Source organism: Littorina saxatilis, linkage group LG7 (assembly GCF_037325665.1).
Source record: "Littorina saxatilis isolate snail1 linkage group LG7, US_GU_Lsax_2.0, whole genome shotgun sequence".
In the NCBI taxonomy this organism is placed as follows: Eukaryota; Metazoa; Mollusca; class Gastropoda; order Littorinimorpha; family Littorinidae; genus Littorina; species Littorina saxatilis.
This window is the reverse complement of record NC_090251.1, coordinates 2,293,187-2,303,673: the sequence shown is the minus strand read 5'-3', so window position 1 is coordinate 2,303,673 and position 10,487 is coordinate 2,293,187. Positions and strand designations below refer to the sequence as shown.

The 10,487-nt window shown below is 41.3% G+C and overlaps 1 long non-coding RNA gene across 2 annotated transcripts; it reads right to left on the bottom strand.

The window, feature by feature from the left end:
* Positions 1 to 1,780: 1,780 nt before the first annotated feature.
* On the bottom strand, positions 1,781 to 10,167 carry LOC138970454 (uncharacterized). 2 transcript variants are annotated; one of them, XR_011456952.1, is made up of 6 exons: positions 9,598 to 10,167; positions 7,699 to 9,091; positions 5,866 to 6,087; positions 5,184 to 5,332; positions 4,870 to 5,000; positions 1,781 to 3,793 (listed from the first exon to the last, which is right to left on the bottom strand). It is a non-coding gene; the product is annotated as an uncharacterized lncRNA (long non-coding RNA). The 2 variants fall into 2 exon arrangements; XR_011456951.1 differs by lacking the exon at positions 4,870 to 5,000 and having other exon boundaries at positions 9,598 to 10,161.
* Between the last annotated feature and the right edge of the window lie 320 nt (positions 10,168 to 10,487).

The window sequence follows — 10,487 nt, the reverse complement described above, 5'->3', positions numbered from 1 at the left end:
GGCGTTAACATAACTCTCTCCCAACCGAAGCTTGTGGCTGAAAATACACCATGTTTTAAAATAACTCTGTCTGACCCTACGCTTGACGCTGCAGTACACCATATTCTAAAATAACTCTGCCCGCCCCAAGGTTTGACGTTGCAATACACCATGTTTTAAAATAACTCTGCCCGCCCCAAGGTTTGACGCTGCAGTACACCATATTCTAAAATAACTCTGCCCGCCCCAAGGTTTGACGCTGCAGTACACCATGTTTTAAAATAACTCTGCCCGCCCCAAGGTTTGACGCTGCAATACACCATGTTTTAAAATAACTCTGCCCGCCCCAAGGTTTGACGCTGCAGTACACCATGTTTTAGAAAAACTCTGCCTGCCCCAAGGTTTGACGCTGCAGTACACCATGTTTTAAAATAACTTTGCCCGCCCCAAGGTTTGACGCTGCAGTACACCATGTTTTAAAATAACTCTGCCCGCCCCAAATCTTGACGCTGCAATGCACCATGTTTTAAAATAACTCTGCCCGCCCCAAAGCTTGACGCTGCAGTACACCATGTTTTAAAATAACTCTGCCCGCCCCAAGGTTTGACGCTGCAGTACACCATGTTTTAAAATAACTCTGCCCGCCCCAAGGTTTGACGCTGCAGAACACCATGTTTTAAAATAACTCTGCCCGCCCCAAGGTTTGACGCTGCAGTACACCATGTTTTAAAATAACTCTGCCCGCCCTAAAGCTTGACGCTGCAGTACACCATGTTTTAAAATAACTCTGCCCGCCCCAAGGTTTGACGTTGCAATACACCATGTTTTAAAATAACTCTGCCCGCCCCAAAGCTTGACGCTGCAGTACACCATGTTTTAAAATAACTCTGCCCGCCCCAAGATTTGCCGCTGCAATACACCATGTTTTAAAATAACTCTCACTGGGCGAAAAGTGGCGTTTTGTATCTTACAAAACTACTCAAAATCCCAACAAAACTTCAAGTTTCAATGGGTTTATCACATTTTGGTGTTCACGACAACGCCAGATTTTGATTGGATTTTGTTGAAGTTATCGCAGCGAAATTGCCTGGAATTTCAGCGCGTTTTGCGACGGTCAAAACATCATGTTAAACCATGTTACAGCATGTCTGTAACATGCAAAAATTCCAAGTTTTGATGGCATTAAAGCTTTGGTTTAACGCCAAGTAACATCATGTTATCGTAGACTTAACTTGCAAAACTGCTTGTTTTGGTGGTGTTACAGCTTGCTTGTAATGTGATTAACATCATGTTATCGTAGACTTAACTTGCAAAACTGCTTGTTTTGGTGGTGTTACAGCTTGCTTGTAATGTGATTAACATCATGTTATCGTAGACTTAACTTGCAAAACTGCTTGTTTTGGTGGTGTTACAGCTTGCTTGTAATGTGATTAACATCATGTTATTGCTGGTATAACATGCAAAACCCCATGTTATGTTGGTGTTAAAGCTTGCTCAAATGCCTATTAACTCCATGTTATGTTGGTGTTAAAGCTTGCTCAAATGCCTATTAACACCATTTTAGTTGGTGTAAGGCTTGATTATTAATTTAAAAAAACACCATGTTATGACGTTCACATAATTGTTTTCCACTGGATGGAATTTTGTGGAAAAGAAAGCATGTTGTTTGGGAATTGTGTGCGGGTTTCATGCTTGGATATTGCACTATGCTGACTTGTCACAGGTCAATTTACATTTAACAATATTAGTTTTCAAATGCATCATCCTTCACACATTATGTAAACATCTTTAACATTAACACTTTGGTTGTAAAATGATTGCACTTTATTCAAACAGGAAAAAAACAAAAATGCTGATTCACAATGTACAATAGCAAAGGACTATTTTGAGTGGAGACAGTGTTCATCCACACTATAGATGCCCTGTGAAAACATTGGCCATAGATATATGTGAATTACTTCCCTTGGGTATGAACATTTATGAATGATTAAATGGGTGAAAGAAGGCCACACAAAATGAAAATCAGTAAATAACAAAATCACTTCCCTTGTGAGTAAGAACAGTCATACCATGTTCCAACTTTTTGCTAAAAATTCGCCCACAATGTGACCTTCAAAGTTAACAAGAAGAGCAAACGCTCGATCGAGTCACTTTCGCAGTTCTGAATATTATATGAGGCATCAGATGGACAGGAAGAAATTGCTATTCACAACACAATGCATACCTGAAGCATACCTGTGACCTTGAAAAAGGTCAAAGGTCACCAAAGCAGACGTCAAAGTGTAGAGGTCACTGGGAGTCACGTTCACATAAAATTTGAGCCCGGTCACTTTTATAGTTTCCGAGAAAAGCCCAACGTTAAGTTGTGTGTTGCCGAACAGAAAAGGCTAGTTATCTCCCTTGTTTTTCTGATAACGTTCGTAAAAGGCTACAGATGTAAATACTTTGATGTAAAGAATAATCCTACAAAGTTTCAATCACATCCGATGAACTTTGTCAAAGATATAAAATGTCTAATTTTTCCTTTGACGCTGACCTGTGACCTTGAAAAAGGTAAAAGGTCAACGAAACCATCGTTAAAGTGTAGAGGTCATTGGAGGTCACGACTAAACAAAATATGAGCCCGATCGCTTTGATAGTTTCCGAGAAAAGTCCAACGTTAAGGTGGTGTCTACGGACGGCCGGCCGGACGGCCGGCCGGACAGACTAACACTGACCGATTACATAGAGTCACTTTTTCTCAAGTGACTCAAAAAGGGGTAACTGAACTTCATGTTTGGATGTCATGGAGTCATGGAGTCCAACATGAAGAAATGTATAAGAACACAAGAATGTATGAATGACAAAGAACAAATGTTTATTTTTGAATGTTTTATGTATGTTATTATTACGGACACAAAAGCTCAGCAATGCAATTTCTCTTTTAGAGATTAATGAAGTTATTGTATTGTATGTCAGTAAATTTTGAAAGCCCTAGATTCATAAACATCTGAAAACTGCTCAACGTCTTTGCATCACGGCACATTAATAAAAGTAAGAGTTAGTAAGACTGGCCTAACTGCTATGGTGAGCCAGTAATAACTCGTTGATGAAGAATTATTTGAATTCTGAATTTCGAACAAACAAATACAGTGTCCTTCCAAACCCCCTTTTCAGGCCTCCAAGAATAAAAAAATAAGCTGGTCTTAAAAAGGAGGAAATCTGCTTAATATGTAGGTAAATGTACAACAGGTTGTGAACAGAAAATCCAAAAATGTAAGGTCTGAAAAGCGGGGAAGTTTGAAAAGGGGGGAAGGGGGGGACATAAAATGTGACGATCATAACAACCATAATTTATCTAACAAAGTTCATTCTGAAATCTTCTTCAGCGTTTGATTATGGAGAGACTAAATCCTCAGTTCAGATGTGGTCTTAACTCCTTGTCTCCCAGGTACACACAGTCACTATGTACATTGCATCTGTTATCATTCGGCACATATCCGCATCCTGCTTAGACTGTTAGCTTCAGTCGCTTCCTGTAACGTTGATCTAACGCCAGGATTCTAGCCTGTTGATACAGTTTCTACAATTCTGAGTGACCTGCTGCAGCACAGCTGGTCTCGGCTTAAAAAATCTTGGTCAACATAGATGGGGTACAAAGTGTTAAAATAAAGCGTCCTTCCAAAGTTGATGACAGGTCCCCAGAGTATTCACAAAATTATATGGTACTGGAACTGGAAGCCTTGCACGGCGACGAAAAAGATGTCCACGCCTACATGAAGAAGCATCCTTCACGGCTTCAGCGGAAACAGTCGGCTGGGGATGAGGACAGCACCTATGTAAAAAATATAGACAAGAACAAAAATATATGTCAATGGGAAAACAAAGAAACAAGTAGAGAAGGACCTCCCTACCTTTACACAGTGAAAATGAAAAACACATGTGAATGTACATGTTTATGTTTTAAATCTCCCCCCCCCCCCCCCCCCCCCCCCCCAATTAAGACCAATTATCCAAGATATTTTTCAGTCCTCAAAGGAGAATTTCACTGTTCTCACGGAACCCTGTAGAAAACTGAGCTGTGCTAATATATTATATAACTGCAAACATCCCTCAAATTCAATATTGCAAGCCACTATACATTCCTCATAAAGGCACTTCATGCTCACGTGTGAAAACTAACATAAGTTTACAAGTGTGTATCTACTTATAATAATAATAATAATAATAATAATAACGGGCATTTATAAAGCGCCTTATCAGAAGTTCAAAGCGCGTGACAACAATACGTGTATAAAAAATTCATACAATCACTGTCAGATTCAAACAACACATCATGCACATCTCACATCCCCAGACTCTATGCCAAGGCCAAAAAAAAAAGAAGTCTGTTTACGGTATCCCGACCGACCCTATTTTTTTGCGCGACCCTAGACTTTTTTTTGGCATTTGGGAAAAAAAGAAAAAAAATCAAAATTTTAAAACAAAGTTTGTCAATGTTTTTTGGCAAAATAATTTGATGTTTTTTGGAGAAAAAAAAATCCCGACCTACCGACCCTATTTTTTGGGCCGATGTTACCGTAAACAGACTATTTTTTTGTTTGGCCTAAGGAACTATCCGTAATGTTGTTGGAACAAGTGAGTTTTCAAATTGGACTTAAAAGATGAAATCATGTATGGAGAGTGACGTAATAGAAAGGGGAGTGAATTCCATAACTGAGGGCCATGATATGAAAACGTGCGGAAGCCATGAGCCTTGCGTTTAAAGCAACCTTGACGGAGAAGTCGAGCATCAGCAGAAGAATGAAGGGTGCGAGAGGGAGTGTAGAGGGAGACCAGTTACGAAAGATAGGCAGGTGCCGATTCAGAGAATGAGAGATGATCTTGTAGCAGAAGCAGGCAGCTTTATACCTAATACGTTGAGACACAGGAAGCCAGTGAAGTTCTTTCATGAGAGGAGTGCTGCAGAGTGTTGTACTTTTTGCAAGGGTTGGAGAGTGGAGTCAGGGCAGCCTAGGAGAAGGGATTTGCTGTAATCTAATCTACACAGAATGCAGGATGTAACGAGAGTTTTAGTGGCATCAACAGTCAGAAATGTTCTTGTGGAACCTATTCTTCTAGTTCTAATGTAGTACCTGTTTGTAGTGAACTCACCAGCAGGAGTATTGCATACATAATTACGCATTACTGAATTAAAGTAACTATTTTCAAAGCTTCTCGCTTACCTTGGAATAGTGTCAAGCAGCTTATGTTGTGTCTAGATCAGCAATCAGATCTTCACACTCAGCCTGCACTTGCTGAAAACTGGACATGCCTGTATCTCAATCAAGCTGTTGTTGCGGAGACAACGGAACCATGCTCAAGTCAGGTCCAACTGAAATAAAAGCATATTGTTAGCTGATAAATGATTTGATCAAGCAAAACCATGCAGTATTTTTTTAATAAAATATTTTGTATACCCCGCTAATGCAAAAATAATGTACTTATTTACTATTAGCATTAATTTTAGCTGGTCATTCAAACCAGAGCTTGTTCTAGAACTCCACAAGAACAACCATGGCAGTTGGCAATGGCACTGGCAGAATACAGATCAAAACAATATTAGTATTAGCCTCACCAAGGGTTGACTTCCCATCAAAATGAATGACGGACTGAGTCAAACTTCAGAGACATTACAATTTTTCACAACGATTTTTTCAGCAAACAGCCATGTTTACCTGTACAAATGTATCAGTGATATCACTATGAGTATGACAGTATGACAGTGTGGTAAGCTTACCGACGATTCGTTCAGTATAGTCTTTCTATGTAAGTAGTGGTCCAGTGAACGATACCTTCCGCCTGTGGTTCGAGACAGAGATTAAGTTGAAACTTAATTCGAGAAGCCAAACACTGACGAATACTTACGTATTTTGAGCAAAACCCACGCACGTCGACCACAAGTTGATGTCTGCTGGAGTGCGTAATCATAACGTAGAGGACAACAGTTTCACTTGGCTGGCTTCGGTTATTCCCTGTATCTGTTCCTTGCTGTTCTCCAAGAGACACCATGGTGCAGCAAGCTGAAGGGTGTCCTGTCGTATTTCCTCGAAGTTGTAGTAGGCAACCAGGAGGTGGGGGGCGACTGACCTGCAGCAGAATTCAAATCAATTAGTCAAGTCACTATGACATATCTTTATTGTTATCGCCACACGACGGGCGCTGTGGCGGGGTGGTAAGACGTCGGCCTCGTAATCGGAAGGTCGAGGGTTCGAATCCCGGCCGCGGCCGCCTGGTGGGTTAAGAGTGGAGATTTTTCCGATCTCCCAGGTCAACTTGTGTGCAGACCTGCTAGTGACTTATCCCCCTTCGTGTGTACAGTAGTCCCTTCCATTTCCGGCCCTTTCGTGGGCGTGAACCTACCCGGAGCGGCCAGCTTTCCCATGACTAATGAGTTTTCCTTCTATAATTGACTCTTAATGGCCGTTAACCTGTCTGACGCGGTCAACGGTCACTGATTTTTGCCCTAAGGTGCCCCTCTTACTCGACAGGAGCGGCCACTTAACGGCCACTTGTCACTTTCGCGGGTGAGCGCCTGTGGTGTGTGTGTGTGTGTGTGTGTGTGTGTGTGTGTGTTGTGTGCACAGACGGCACAGCACGAGCAGACGACATGAATACTTACGCATGCGCAAACTGTAAATACAGACATGCGCATACATGTACATTTACGGCAGTCACTTCCGGATCGATCACAGCTGATGTGAGTTTGAAACACTTGTTTATCTGACACTCAAATACATATATAATAATCCAAACAACACACATAGAAACATACGAAACAATAGCTTAGCCAGGACGATCGAGTTAAACACGCAAATAATTAAGATGTATAAACGAAAGCAAAACTAACAGAGACAATGAATCGGCGGCTCGTGGATGATCGCTTTCTTTTCTTCATGAAAACTTGATCGTGTTTTGGTTTTTTTTTTGGAGGAGGAGGGGGCCTGTAATGAACGGCCACCTGATATTTGCGGTCACCTTTGCAATGACTAATGGGTGACCGGATATGGCAGGTACTACTGTACACGCAACCACAAGACCAAGTGCGCACGGAAAAGATCCTGTAATCCATGTCAGAGTTTGGTGGGTTATGGAAACACGAAAATACCCACCATGCTTCCTCCGAAAGCGGCGTGTGGCTGCCTAAATGGCGGGGTAAAAACGGTCATACACGTAAAAACACGAGTGTACATGGGAGTTTCAGCCCACGAACGCAGAAGAAGAAGTTATCGCCACACCAACCCTAAATTTTTCCTACCATACTGTACTATTTGTTATCCGAGAGAGAAAAAATCCATGTTGCAGACTCAACTGGAAAAATTCCCTTCTCCATCATCTAGTGGACAGAGCTCACATGATTTCAAACAAATCTTTTTTTAAAGTCACATACTTTGTGCGACAGTGTTAGTTTACTGTAACTGTAATTTATAAATAGCAAATTAAAAAATATCACTTATCAGATAATCAGCTAAATGCCTGGCAGATGACCCTCATTCAAAGTGAGTCGTGGCTAAACCATGAAACTAGAAAAACAGGTTATAATATATAACTATAAATCTCACACTGACAGCGGACAGAAACTGAGAAAACACCCAGTATACATGTACCGGTACTCACAAAAGAGTTACAAGTAGCATATTATCACTATCAGTATCACTAATAGCATACTATACTGGGCAAATAACAGCAATTTTTACTCACTGGGGGTTTCCTGGCTGGAGTCTTTGGTGTTTCTGTTAGGCGCGTTTGATCGATCTGCGCGATCGCACTGCGCGTTTGGTGGATCGATCAAACGCGCACACATCGATCGATGTGTGCGCGTTTGATCGATGCAAAGAATACAATACAAGAATCGTTAAAACGCGCAGCTCTTATACTTGCGCATTTGGACGATCTGTCACAAAGTAAGTCCCTACCACACACAAACGTCGCACGCCGGAAGTGAAAAGTTTCAAATACAGGAATGTTCCGAAATATACCCCGACAACGTTTTTGATTACAATTCAGCTATTTTTTCTTTTTTTTTTTATTACTGCTGAGCTCTATTCACATAGGCTCAAGTTAGTTTTATTGCTTCAGTCTCTCTTCATTCGTTTAACTCATACATGATGGAGAGGTTTAGGCACACACTGCGGCAAGTGGAGGCAGATATATGCATCAGCCATGTGTCCCAAATCAATCTTGATGTCAAGCGAAAAGTTCAATACGATTGTGAACCACCTAAGAGACAAACACACACACACACACACACACACACTGCACACATGCACTTACATACACCCAGACACATACACATACACACCCGCGCACATACACACACATGCACAACCTTACACACACAAACACACACACACGGGCGGGGATGTAGCTCAGTCAGTCGGTAGCGCGCTGGATTTGTATCCAGTTGGTCGCTGTCAGCGTGAGTTCGTCCCCACGTTCGGCGAGAGATTTATTTCTCCGAGTCAACTTTGTGTGCAGACTCGCACCTCGGTGTCCGAACACCCCCGTGTGTACACGGCAAGCACAAGACCAAGTGCGCACGATGACTGCCTAAATGAGAGAGAGAGAGACAGAAAGAGAGAGAGAGAGAGAGAGAGAGAGAGAGAGAGAGACAGAGAGAGAGAGAGAGAGAGAGAGAGAGAGAGAGAGAGAGAGAGAGAGAGAGAGAGAGAGAGAGAGAGAGACGCACGCGGGCCAAGGAAGAGAGAGAAAGAGATACAGGGACAGGGACAAACATACTGACAGTAGCTAAAGTATATATGGGTTCATCGACAGAGAGAGAGAGAGAAAGAGAAAGACCTATTTCCGGTCATAACTTCCGGTCATTGCCAGCAGACGTGTGTGTGCGTAGTACGATGGTGATTTGTGAGACGGATCGTCCAAATGCGCAAGTATATAAGAGCTGCGCGTTTTAACGATTCTTGTATTCTTTGTATCGATCAAACGCGCACACATCGATCGATGTGTGCGCGTTTGATCGATCCACCAAACGCGCAGCGCGATCGCGCAGATCGATCAAACGCGCCTAACATTTCTACTGACTTCTGTAGCACATGGTTGGTTGGCAGACTTCCTGGAATGAGTGCTCGCTTGCCTGTAGGCCCAGCAAAAAAACATGCAAAGAAAATGTTCAAAATGCTGAGTCGAAATTATAAGTTAAATTAACTAAACAGACCTATACATTTAGATCTATTGAAATAGAAACAAGAATTAGTAAAACACACTACTGCAAATCTGTCAAGAATGAACAAGACTGACTCAGTGACCGAGTAAAACAACAAAAGAAATCTAAGTTCTAACCCAGAAGTTTACTAGAATATATTCAAAAACACATTATCACAAGAACAAAGAGTGGTTTTTCCCCATTACCTAATAATTATAGCTCAGAATTACGCCTTTGTCAATGTATGATTCAGAATACGATTGTGTTATTTTTTGTCTGCGAGCTGTAAAAGTACTAGTTACTACAAGTACTAAGCCTCATACTGATTGATTGATACTACTAGAGCTTCGTCACTTGAAGCATTACAAGCAAAACAACACAGCACAGACAATCAGATGAAAGCTTATTTTCGCTATATTACTAGTTTTTTTACGTACCGTATTTGAAGCATGTTTCTTTGAAATGTCGGGAACATCCTCGCATTCTTCGGGTTGAAAAGCTTGTCAGCACGGTTGATTTTGTGGAAGAGCAGCTCTCCATTCGGCATCCGCTTTTCCGTTTGGTATACCATGGAAAGTTATAAGCGTTGAAGATCTTAGTGAGCTCACGCTGCATCCAGGCATACAACAATTTGCACCGGGCATCTTGAAATCATGGTTCACTTCTCTGGCATCATCGAAAAATGGCGAAACGGAAGTGACTTTTTTCGGAATGCAGCTTTCTTCCGGTTGTCAGCACTTACCGCGAGCGCAGCGAGTTGGCGATTGATCCAGTCAATACACAACTATGCGCCGGCATAGACCACTGATCTAACAAGAAAAATGTTCATTCAAAATGAACAGCGTCGATGCAATGTCCACCAAAGATTTATTTTGGGAAGTGTTAAAGGTTAGGGTCAAAAGTTAATGAATTGCATGTTGTGCTGGATATAGGCCTATATAAATTGTTTATTTCAGTCAATGCTTGCCATAATTGATCAAACAGCCACAAGAAAAAAAAAACTTTTTAATTAAAAAATAGAGCTTGTTTGAAACAGGTAGAAAGGAAGCAGAGTTGATATTGCAATATCTGTACGTGGGAATGTGGTGAAAAAAAGTGCTAAAAGTAGTAAGTCAGTCTCAGATCCATTTCAAATATTTATTGCAGAAAAACAAAATACAAATTACAAAAAAACACAGAACCATTACCAGGTGTCCTAGGAATGTTTGAAAACAATAGTTTTAATTTTACACTGTAAATACAGGAATCAGAATTAAACACCTCAAACTGATTGGCACATGCATAATGAATCACCTGGAATTGCAACAGGGAGATACTGAAGTAATTG